Source organism: Dendrobates tinctorius, unplaced genomic scaffold (genome assembly GCF_039654945.1).
Source record: "Dendrobates tinctorius isolate UK_male_01 unplaced genomic scaffold, ASM3965494v1 ptg000300l, whole genome shotgun sequence".
Taxonomy (NCBI): domain Eukaryota; kingdom Metazoa; phylum Chordata; class Amphibia; order Anura; family Dendrobatidae; genus Dendrobates; species Dendrobates tinctorius.
Window position 1 is genome coordinate 14,425 of NW_027361967.1, and position 12,902 is coordinate 27,326.

Genomic DNA, 12,902 nt, shown 5'->3' on the forward strand with positions numbered 1-12,902 from the left:
CAAAAAACACAAGCTCCACACAGGTCCGTCATCTTTAATTTGAAATATAGGAGGTTTCTACTTTAATGGTGAGACAAAGCATCTACATATTTGACATTGCTCCAGTGAGTAGAGCCCACTTAAAAATGTATGGGTTGCTTGTCTCTGCAAGCAAAAGCTGGGCACTAAACTGGCATACTTGCAATGCTGGATGGTTCAGAGTGAAAACACCTATAGGCTGACAATAGTAATTGCAGGTGTTGATTAACTCATTGTGCAAAATAATTTCTAAAATGTGGTCACTTTGGGAGGTTTTCTGCTGTTTTGGTACTCTGCAAATTTCATCTGCAAGGTATTCCTGCAAAATCTGCATTGCAAAACCCAAATAGGGCTCTTCCTTTCAAAGCCCTGCTGTGTGGCCAAACAGTAGTTTCTGAAGAAATGTGGTGCATCACCGCATTTGTGAGAAATCTAACATTTCTAATATCCAAACAAAATAAATGGAGGTTTAAAAATTAATGCAGACGAAAAGTACGCATATAAAAAATGTTATTTATTGACTTTTTTGGGGTGGTGTGACAAGTTTTTAATCACAAGGAATGGTAACATTTCTGCTGACTAGCATGGAAGGAGTTAAGTTCGATATTTTTCCTCTATTTTGTTTTATTTCAGATTTACTTAGCTGTAAGAGGATTAAAAGGTAACCTGATAGCTGAAACAGACAGCACTTATCAGACACTAGCTGAATGATTATAGTCAGCTTGTTTGACTTTGAAACACTGAGGCATTACTGAGACAAATGTCCTTAAAAAATATGCTGTGGACAAAGTCAAAAAGGCAAAAAACACAAGCTCCACACAGGTCCGTCATCTTTAATTTGAAATATAGGAGGTTTCTACTTTAATGGTGAGACAAAGCATCTACATATTTGACATTGCTCCAGTGAGTAGAGCCCACTTAAAAATGTATGGGTTGCTTGTCTCTGCAAGCAAAAGCTGGGCACTAAACTGGCATACTTGCAATGCTGGATGGTTCAGAGTGAAAACACCTATAGGCTGACAATAGTAATTGCAGGTGTTGATTAACTCATTGTGCAAAATAATTTCTAAAATGTGGTCACTTTGGGAGGTTTTCTGCTGTTTTGGTACTCTGCAAATTTCATCTGCAAGGTATTCCTGCAAAATCTGCATTGCAAAACCCAAATAGGGCTCTTCCTTTCAAAGCCCTGCTGTGTGGCCAAACAGTAGTTTCTGAAGAAATGTGGTGCATCACCGCATTTGTGAGAAATCTAACATTTCTAATATCCAAACAAAATAAATGGAGGTTTAAAAATTAATGCAGACGAAAAGTACGCATATAAAAAATGTTATTTATTGACTTTTTTGGGGTGGTGTGACAAGTTTTTAATCACAAGGAATGGTAACATTTCTGCTGACTAGCATGGAAGGAGTTAAGTTCCAATTGCATATCGAAGTCAAGATGGCAGAGTGGTCTAAGGCGCTGCGTTTAGGTTGCAGTTTCCCCTGGAGGCGTGGTTTCAAATCCCACTTCTGACATCAACATCTAATTTCAAGAAACTTTATCTTCATGTAATGTGGTTTTGAAAAATTTCCTGAGAGTCTTTGGAGTGAATCTGAATTTGTCCTCTCAAAAAAGAACTCTAGGAACATCAAACAGATTTTTGTGCATATGTCTGTTGTTCTTTTGGCACTAGAAAAATCATTTGGACAGTCAATGAGGAGGGACTATTTCACCTCTTTGTGTTCTCTGTCCCTATTAGGGTAGGGAATCAACCTTCTACAGTGCTGTCATGAAATATATCTAGAAACGGATTTGCTGGTAAGTCTACTTTCATAGTTTTCACCTCATACATCAATAGACCATAACGATATTTAATAAACAAAAACTTAACAAGTAGGTAATCATAGTTTAAAAAATGTGAAATGCCCATGTCATTCTGACATGTTTCAGCACATTTTGGGACAAATGGTCTCACTTTTAACAATCAATAAAATATTTTCTCTAAATTTTTGTCTCTTTTTTGCTCCAATTGTTTGCATCTCATAAAAAATAAAACTTGATGTAACATTATGCATGCAAATTGTGTTTTATGTGCGACCATGACCTATTCTAGAAGCACAGGGTCAGAATTATACTGGTGCATGGAGACAAACTGAAAATGTAAAAATTCAATGGCAAAATTGCTGTCTTTTTCTACTCATTCACAAATAGTTAATGAATGTTATTAAATATGTACAGCAAAATGGAAGGCGTTTCAAATAGAAATCATGCTTCAAAAAACAGTCAAATGAAAAATTATAATATATCCCTCCAGGTGTGACACTTGACATTTGCAGAGTGTCAAACCCCCCAGAAAATGTATAGATATGGCCGAAATAGCTCAGTTGGGAGAGCGTTAGACTGAAGATCTAAAGGTCCCTAGTCCAATCCCGGGTTTCGGCAAAATGCTTTTTCTTCACCGTTTACATTTTAAGGAGATATTAAACAAAGCACATGGACTGATCATGATCAAAAGGCCTAAAAATCTTAACTATCTACAGAAAACAAAATGTTAAAAATTTGAGAAACGGTAACTTTTTCCTTTTGAACACATGAATGTTTTTTAGTAATTTTTCCTCTATTTTGTTTTATTTCAGATTGACTTAGCTGTAAGAGGATTAAAAGGTAACCTGATAGCTGAAACAGACAGCACTTATCAGACACTAGCTGAATGATTATAGTCAGCTTGTTTGACTTTGAATCACTGAGGCATTACTGAGACAAATGTCCTTAAAAAATATGCTGTGGACAAAGTCAAAAAGGCAAAAAACACAAGCTCCACACAGGTCCGTCATCTTTAATTTGAAATATAGGAGGTTTCTACTTTAATGGTGAGACAAAGCATCTACATATTTGACATTGCTCCAGTGAGTAGAGCCCACTTAAAAATGTATGGGTTGCTTGTCTCTGCAAGCAAAAGCTGGGCACTAAACTGGCATACTTGCAATGCTGGATGGTTCAGAGTGAAAACACCTATAGGCTGACAATAGTAATTGCAGGTGTTGATTAACTCATTGTGCAAAATAATTTCTAAAATGTGGTCACTTTGGGAGGTTTTCTGCTGTTTTGGTACTCTGCAAATTTCATCTGCAAGGTATTCCTGCAAAATCTGCATTGCAAAACCCAAATAGGGCTCTTCCTTTCAAAGCCCTGCTGTGTGGCCAAACAGTAGTTTCTGAAGAAATGTGGTGCATCACCGCATTTGTGAGAAATCTAACATTTCTAATATCCAAACAAAATAAATGGAGGTTTAAAAATTAATGCAGACGAAAAGTACGCATATAAAAAATGTTATTTATTGACTTTTTTGGGGTGGTGTGACAAGTTTTTAATCACAAGGAATGGTAACATTTCTGCTGACTAGCATGGAAGGAGTTAAGTTCCACTTGCATATCGAAGTCAAGATGGCAGAGTGGTCTAAGGCGCTGCGCTTAGGTTGCAGTTTCCCCTGGAGGCGTGGGTTCAAATCCCACTTCTGACATCAACATTTAATTTCAAGAAACTTTATCTTCATGTAATGTGGTTTTGAAAAATTTCCTGAGAGTCTTTGGAGTGAATCTGAATTTGTCCTCTCAAAAAAGAACTCTAGGAACATCAAACAGATTTTTGTGCATATGTCTGTTGTTCTTTTGGCACTAGAAAAATCCTTTGGACAGTCAATGAGGAGGGACTATTTCACCTCTTTGTGTTCTCTGTCCCTATTAGGGTAGGGAATCAACCTTCTACAGTGCTGTCATGAAATATATCTAGAAACGGATTTGCTGGTAAGTCTACTTTCATAGTTTTCACCTCATACATCAATAGACCATAACGATATTTAATAAACAAAAACTTAACAAGTAGGTAATCATAGTTTAAAAAATGTGAAATGCCCATGTCATTCTGACATGTTTCAGCACATTTTGGGACAAATGGTCTCACTTTTAACAATCAATAAAATATTTTCTCTAAATTTTTGTCTCTTTTTTGCTCCAATTGTTTGCATCTCATAAAAAATAAAACTTGATGTAACATTATGCATGCAAATTGTGTTTTATGTGCGACCATGACCTATTCTAGAAGCACAGGGTCAGAATTATACTGGTGCATGGAGACAAACTGAAAATGTAAAAATTCAATGGCAAAATTGCTGTCTTTTTCTACTCATTCACAAATAGTTAATGAATGTTATTAAATATGTACAGCAAAATGGAAGGCGTTTCAAATAGAAATCATGCTTCAAAAAACAGTCAAATGAAAAATTATAATATATCCCTCCAGGTGTGACACTTGACATTTGCAGAGTGTCAAACCCCCCAGAAAATGTATAGATATGGCCGAAATAGCTCAGTTGGGAGAGCGTTAGACTGAAGATCTAAAGGTCCCTAGTCCAATCCCGGGTTTCGGCAAAATGCTTTTTCTTCACCGTTTACATTTTAAGGAGATATTAAACAAAGCACATGGACTGATCATGATCAAAAGGCCTAAAAATCTTAACTATCTACAGAAAACAAAATGTTAAAAATTTGAGAAACGGTAACTTTTTCCTTTTGAACACATGAATGTTTTTTAGTAATTTTTCCTCTATTTTGTTTTATTTCAGATTGACTTAGCTGTAAGAGGATTAAAAGGTAACCTGATAGCTGAAACAGACAGCACTTATCAGACACTAGCTGAATGATTATAGTCAGCTTGTTTGACTTTGAATCACTGAGGCATTACTGAGACAAATGTCCTTAAAAAATATGCTGTGGACAAAGTCAAAAAGGCAAAAAACACAAGCTCCACACAGGTCCGTCATCTTTAATTTGAAATATAGGAGGTTTCTACTTTAATGGTGAGACAAAGCATCTACATATTTGACATTGCTCCAGTGAGTAGAGCCCACTTAAAAATGTATGGGTTGCTTGTCTCTGCAAGCAAAAGCTGGGCACTAAACTGGCATACTTGCAATGCTGGATGGTTCAGAGTGAAAACACCTATAGGCTGACAATAGTAATTGCAGGTGTTGATTAACTCATTGTGCAAAATAATTTCTAAAATGTGGTCACTTTGGGAGGTTTTCTGCTGTTTTGGTACTCTGCAAATTTCATCTGCAAGGTATTCCTGCAAAATCTGCATTGCAAAACCCAAATAGGGCTCTTCCTTTCAAAGCCCTGCTGTGTGGCCAAACAGTAGTTTCTGAAGAAATGTGGTGCATCACCGCATTTGTGAGAAATCTAACATTTCTAATATCCAAACAAAATAAATGGAGGTTTAAAAATTAATGCAGACGAAAAGTACGCATATAAAAAATGTTATTTATTGACTTTTTTGGGGTGGTGTGACAAGTTTTTAATCACAAGGAATGGTAACATTTCTGCTGACTAGCATGGAAGGAGTTAAGTTCCAATTGCATATCGAAGTCAAGATGGCAGAGTGGTCTAAGGCGCTGCGCTTAGGTTGCAGTTTCCCCTGGAGGCGTGGGTTCAAATCCCACTTCTGACATCAACATTTAATTTCAAGAAACTTTATCTTCATGTAATGTGGTTTTGAAAAATTTCCTGAGAGTCTTTGGAGTGAATCTGAATTTGTCCTCTCAAAAAAGAACTCTAGGAACATCAAACAGATTTTTGTGCATATGTCTGTTGTTCTTTTGGCACTAGAAAAATCCTTTGGACAGTCAATGAGGAGGGACTATTTCACCTCTTTGTGTTCTCTGTCCCTATTAGGGTAGGGAATCAACCTTCTACAGTGCTGTCATGAAATATATCTAGAAACGGATTTGCTGGTAAGTCTACTTTCATAGTTTTCACCTCATACATCAATAGACCATAACGATATTTAATAAACAAAAACTTAACAAGTAGGTAATCATAGTTTAAAAAATGTGAAATGCCCATGTCATTCTGACATGTTTCAGCACATTTTGGGACAAATGGTCTCACTTTTAACAATCAATAAAATATTTTCTCTAAATTTTTGTCTCTTTTTTGCTCCAATTGTTTGCATCTCATAAAAAATAAAACTTGATGTAACATTATGCATGCAAATTGTGTTTTATGTGCGACCATGACCTATTCTAGAAGCACAGGGTCAGAATTATACTGGTGCATGGAGACAAACTGAAAATGTAAAAATTCAATGGCAAAATTGCTGTCTTTTTCTACTCATTCACAAATAGTTAATGAATGTTATTAAATATGTACAGCAAAATGGAAGGCGTTTCAAATAGAAATCATGCTTCAAAAAACAGTCAAATGAAAAATTATAATATATCCCTCCAGGTGTGACACTTGACATTTGCAGAGTGTCAAACCGCCCAGAAAATGTATAGATATGGCCGAAATAGCTCAGTTGGGAGAGCGTTAGACTGAAGATCTAAAGGTCCCTAGTCCAATCCCGGGTTTCGGCAAAATGCTTTTTCTTCACCGTTTACATTTTAAGGAGATATTAAACAAAGCACATGGACTGATCATGATCAAAAGGCCTAAAAATCTTAACTATCTACAGAAAACAAAATGTTAAAAATTTGAGAAACGGTAACTTTTTCCTTTTGAACACATGAATGTTTTTTAGTAATTTTTCCTCTATTTTGTTTTATTTCAGATTGACTTAGCTGTAAGAGGATTAAAAGGTAACCTGATAGCTGAAACAGACAGCACTTATCAGACACTAGCTGAATGATTATAGTCAGCTTGTTTGACTTTGAAACACTGAGGCATTACTGAGACAAATGTCCTTAAAAAATATGCTGTGGACAAAGTCAAAAAGGCAAAAAACACAAGCTCCACACAGGTCCGTCATCTTTAATTTGAAATATAGGAGGTTTCTACTTTAATGGTGAGACAAAGCATCTACATATTTGACATTGCTCCAGTGAGTAGAGCCCACTTAAAAATGTATGGGTTGCTTGTCTCTGCAAGCAAAAGCTGGGCACTAAACTGGCATACTTGCAATGCTGGATGGTTCAGAGTGAAAACACCTATAGGCTGACAATAGTAATTGCAGGTGTTGATTAACTCATTGTGCAAAATAATTTCTAAAATGTGGTCACTTTGGGAGGTTTTCTGCTGTTTTGGTACTCTGCAAATTTCATCTGCAAGGTATTCCTGCAAAATCTGCATTGCAAAACCCAAATAGGGCTCTTCCTTTCAAAGCCCTGCTGTGTGGCCAAACAGTAGTTTCTGAAGAAATGTGGTGCATCACCGCATTTGTGAGAAATCTAACATTTCTAATATCCAAACAAAATAAATGGAGGTTTAAAAATTAATGCAGACGAAAAGTACGCATATAAAAAATGTTATTTATTGACTTTTTTGGGGTGGTGTGACAAGTTTTTAATCACAAGGAATGGTAACATTTCTGCTGACTAGCATGGAAGGAGTTAAGTTCGATATTTTTCCTCTATTTTGTTTTATTTCAGATTTACTTAGCTGTAAGAGGATTAAAAGGTAACCTGATAGCTGAAACAGACAGCACTTATCAGACACTAGCTGAATGATTATAGTCAGCTTGTTTGACTTTGAAACACTGAGGCATTACTGAGACAAATGTCCTTAAAAAATATGCTGTGGACAAAGTCAAAAAGGCAGAAAACACAAGCTCCACACAGGTCCGTCATCTTTAATTTGAAATATAGGAGGTTTCTACTTTAATGGTGAGACAAAGCATCTACATATTTGACATTGCTCCAGTGAGTAGAGCCCACTTAAAAATGTATGGGTTGCTTGTCTCTGCAAGCAAAAGCTGGGCACTAAACTGGCATACTTGCAATGCTGGATGGTTCAGAGTGAAAACACCTATAGGCTGACAATAGTAATTGCAGGTGTTGATTAACTCATTGTGCAAAATAATTTCTAAAATGTGGTCACTTTGGGAGGTTTTCTGCTGTTTTGGTACTCTGCAAATTTCATCTGCAAGGTATTCCTGCAAAATCTGCATTGCAAAACCCAAATAGGGCTCTTCCTTTCAAAGCCCTGCTGTGTGGCCAAACAGTAGTTTCTGAAGAAATGTGGTGCATCACCGCATTTGTGAGAAATCTAACATTTCTAATATCCAAACAAAATAAATGGAGGTTTAAAAATTAATGCAGACGAAAAGTACGCATATAAAAAATGTTATTTATTGACTTTTTTGGGGTGGTGTGACAAGTTTTTAATCACAAGGAATGGTAACATTTCTGCTGACTAGCATGGAAGGAGTTAAGTTCCAATTGCATATCGAAGTCAAGATGGCAGAGTGGTCTAAGGCGCTGCGTTTAGGTTGCAGTTTCCCCTGGAGGCGTGGTTTCAAATCCCACTTCTGACATCAACATCTAATTTCAAGAAACTTTATCTTCATGTAATGTGGTTTTGAAAAATTTCCTGAGAGTCTTTGGAGTGAATCTGAATTTGTCCTCTCAAAAAAGAACTCTAGGAACATCAAACAGATTTTTGTGCATATGTCTGTTGTTCTTTTGGCACTAGAAAAATCATTTGGACAGTCAATGAGGAGGGACTATTTCACCTCTTTGTGTTCTCTGTCCCTATTAGGGTAGGGAATCAACCTTCTACAGTGCTGTCATGAAATATATCTAGAAACGGATTTGCTGGTAAGTCTACTTTCATAGTTTTCACCTCATACATCAATAGACCATAACGATATTTAATAAACAAAAACTTAACAAGTAGGTAATCATAGTTTAAAAAATGTGAAATGCCCATGTCATTCTGACATGTTTCAGCACATTTTGGGACAAATGGTCTCACTTTTAACAATCAATAAAATATTTTCTCTAAATTTTTGTCTCTTTTTTGCTCCAATTGTTTGCATCTCATAAAAAATAAAACTTGATGTAACATTATGCATGCAAATTGTGTTTTATGTGCGACCATGACCTATTCTAGAAGCACAGGGTCAGAATTATACTGGTGCATGGAGACAAACTGAAAATGTAAAAATTCAATGGCAAAATTGCTGTCTTTTTCTACTCATTCACAAATAGTTAATGAATGTTATTAAATATGTACAGCAAAATGGAAGGCGTTTCAAATAGAAATCATGCTTCAAAAAACAGTCAAATGAAAAATTATAATATATCCCTCCAGGTGTGACACTTGACATTTGCAGAGTGTCAAACCCCCCAGAAAATGTATAGATATGGCCGAAATAGCTCAGTTGGGAGAGCGTTAGACTGAAGATCTAAAGGTCCCTAGTCCAATCCCGGGTTTCGGCAAAATGCTTTTTCTTCACCGTTTACATTTTAAGGAGATATTAAACAAAGCACATGGACTGATCATGATCAAAAGGCCTAAAAATCTTAACTATCTACAGAAAACAAAATGTTAAAAATTTGAGAAACGGTAACTTTTTCCTTTTGAACACATGAATGTTTTTTAGTAATTTTTCCTCTATTTTGTTTTATTTCAGATTGACTTAGCTGTAAGAGGATTAAAAGGTAACCTGATAGCTGAAACAGACAGCACTTATCAGACACTAGCTGAATGATTATAGTCAGCTTGTTTGACTTTGAATCACTGAGGCATTACTGAGACAAATGTCCTTAAAAAATATGCTGTGGACAAAGTCAAAAAGGCAAAAAACACAAGCTCCACACAGGTCCGTCATCTTTAATTTGAAATATAGGAGGTTTCTACTTTAATGGTGAGACAAAGCATCTACATATTTGACATTGCTCCAGTGAGTAGAGCCCACTTAAAAATGTATGGGTTGCTTGTCTCTGCAAGCAAAAGCTGGGCACTAAACTGGCATACTTGCAATGCTGGATGGTTCAGAGTGAAAACACCTATAGGCTGACAATAGTAATTGCAGGTGTTGATTAACTCATTGTGCAAAATAATTTCTAAAATGTGGTCACTTTGGGAGGTTTTCTGCTGTTTTGGTACTCTGCAAATTTCATCTGCAAGGTATTCCTGCAAAATCTGCATTGCAAAACCCAAATAGGGCTCTTCCTTTCAAAGCCCTGCTGTGTGGCCAAACAGTAGTTTCTGAAGAAATGTGGTGCATCACCGCATTTGTGAGAAATCTAACATTTCTAATATCCAAACAAAATAAATGGAGGTTTAAAAATTAATGCAGACGAAAAGTACGCATATAAAAAATGTTATTTATTGACTTTTTTGGGGTGGTGTGACAAGTTTTTAATCACAAGGAATGGTAACATTTCTGCTGACTAGCATGGAAGGAGTTAAGTTCCAATTGCATATCGAAGTCAAGATGGCAGAGTGGTCTAAGGCGCTGCGCTTAGGTTGCAGTTTCCCCTGGAGGCGTGGGTTCAAATCCCACTTCTGACATCAACATTTAATTTCAAGAAACTTTATCTTCATGTAATGTGGTTTTGAAAAATTTCCTGAGAGTCTTTGGAGTGAATCTGAATTTGTCCTCTCAAAAAAGAACTCTAGGAACATCAAACAGATTTTTGTGCATATGTCTGTTGTTCTTTTGGCACTAGAAAAATCCTTTGGACAGTCAATGAGGAGGGACTATTTCACCTCTTTGTGTTCTCTGTCCCTATTAGGGTAGGGAATCAACCTTCTACAGTGCTGTCATGAAATATATCTAGAAACGGATTTGCTGGTAAGTCTACTTTCATAGTTTTCACCTCATACATCAATAGACCATAACGATATTTAATAAACAAAAACTTAACAAGTAGGTAATCATAGTTTAAAAAATGTGAAATGCCCATGTCATTCTGACATGTTTCAGCACATTTTGGGACAAATGGTCTCACTTTTAACAATCAATAAAATATTTTCTCTAAATTTTTGTCTCTTTTTTGCTCCAATTGTTTGCATCTCATAAAAAATAAAACTTGATGTAACATTATGCATGCAAATTGTGTTTTATGTGCGACCATGACCTATTCTAGAAGCACAGGGTCAGAATTATACTGGTGCATGGAGACAAACTGAAAATGTAAAAATTCAATGGCAAAATTGCTGTCTTTTTCTACTCATTCACAAATAGTTAATGAATGTTATTAAATATGTACAGCAAAATGGAAGGCGTTTCAAATAGAAATCATGCTTCAAAAAACAGTCAAATGAAAAATTATAATATATCCCTCCAGGTGTGACACTTGACATTTGCAGAGTGTCAAACCGCCCAGAAAATGTATAGATATGGCCGAAATAGCTCAGTTGGGAGAGCGTTAGACTGAAGATCTAAAGGTCCCTAGTCCAATCCCGGGTTTCGGCAAAATGCTTTTTCTTCACCGTTTACATTTTAAGGAGATATTAAACAAAGCACATGGACTGATCATGATCAAAAGGCCTAAAAATCTTAACTATCTACAGAAAACAAAATGTTAAAAATTTGAGAAACGGTAACTTTTTCCTTTTGAACACATGAATGTTTTTTAGTAATTTTTCCTCTATTTTGTTTTATTTCAGATTGACTTAGCTGTAAGAGGATTAAAAGGTAACCTGATAGCTGAAACAGACAGCACTTATCAGACACTAGCTGAATGATTATAGTCAGCTTGTTTGACTTTGAAACACTGAGGCATTACTGAGACAAATGTCCTTAAAAAATATGCTGTGGACAAAGTCAAAAAGGCAAAAAACACAAGCTCCACACAGGTCCGTCATCTTTAATTTGAAATATAGGAGGTTTCTACTTTAATGGTGAGACAAAGCATCTACATATTTGACATTGCTCCAGTGAGTAGAGCCCACTTAAAAATGTATGGGTTGCTTGTCTCTGCAAGCAAAAGCTGGGCACTAAACTGGCATACTTGCAATGCTGGATGGTTCAGAGTGAAAACACCTATAGGCTGACAATAGTAATTGCAGGTGTTGATTAACTCATTGTGCAAAATAATTTCTAAAATGTGGTCACTTTGGGAGGTTTTCTGCTGTTTTGGTACTCTGCAAATTTCATCTGCAAGGTATTCCTGCAAAATCTGCATTGCAAAACCCAAATAGGGCTCTTCCTTTCAAAGCCCTGCTGTGTGGCCAAACAGTAGTTTCTGAAGAAATGTGGTGCATCACCGCATTTGTGAGAAATCTAACATTTCTAATATCCAAACAAAATAAATGGAGGTTTAAAAATTAATGCAGACGAAAAGTACGCATATAAAAAATGTTATTTATTGACTTTTTTGGGGTGGTGTGACAAGTTTTTAATCACAAGGAATGGTAACATTTCTGCTGACTAGCATGGAAGGAGTTAAGTTCCACTTGCATATCGAAGTCAAGATGGCAGAGTGGTCTAAGGCGCTGCGGTTAGGTTGCAGTTTCCCCTGGAGGCGTGGGTTCAAATCCCACTTCTGACATCAACATTTAATTTCAAGAAACTTTATCTTCATGTAATGTGGTTTTGAAAAATTTCCTGAGAGTCTTTGGAGTGAATCTGAATTTGTCCTCTCAAAAAAGAACTCTAGGAACATCAAACAGATTTTTGTGCATATGTCTGTTGTTCTTTTGGCACTAGAAAAATCCTTTGGACAGTCAATGAGGAGGGACTATTTCACCTCTTTGTGTTCTCTGTCCCTATTAGGGTAGGGAATCAACCTTCTACAGTGCTGTCATGAAATATATCTAGAAACGGATTTGCTGGTAAGTCTACTTTCATAGTTTTCACCTCATACATCAATAGACCATAACGATATTTAATAAACAAAAACTTAACAAGTAGGTAATCATAGTTTAAAAAATGTGAAATGCCCATGTCATTCTGACATGTTTCAGCACATTTTGGGACAAATGGTCTCACTTTTAACAATCAATAAAATATTTTCTCTAAATTTTTGTCTCTTTTTTGCTCCAATTGTTTGCATCTCATAAAAAATAAAACTTGATGTAACATTATGCATGCAAATTGTGTTTTATGTGCGACCATGACCTATTCTAGAAGCACAGGGTCAGAATTATACTGGTGCATGGAGACAAACTGAAAAT

The 12,902-nt window shown here is 36.1% G+C and overlaps 3 non-coding genes across 3 annotated transcripts; all 3 read left to right on the forward strand.

Annotated features, from left to right (window-relative positions):
- The first annotated feature begins 3,437 nt into the window (after nucleotides 1–3,437).
- TRNAL-UAG (transfer RNA leucine (anticodon UAG)) lies at nucleotides 3,438–3,520 on the forward strand. The gene has a single exon. It is a non-coding gene; the product is annotated as a tRNA-Leu (tRNA).
- A 1,902-nt stretch (nucleotides 3,521–5,422) lies between these two features.
- TRNAL-UAG (transfer RNA leucine (anticodon UAG)) lies at nucleotides 5,423–5,505 on the forward strand. Its single transcript has one exon. It is a non-coding gene; the product is annotated as a tRNA-Leu (tRNA).
- A 4,704-nt stretch (nucleotides 5,506–10,209) lies between these two features.
- Nucleotides 10,210–10,292, forward strand: TRNAL-UAG (transfer RNA leucine (anticodon UAG)). The gene has a single exon. It is a non-coding gene; the product is annotated as a tRNA-Leu (tRNA).
- Nucleotides 10,293–12,902: the final 2,610 nt, after the last annotated feature.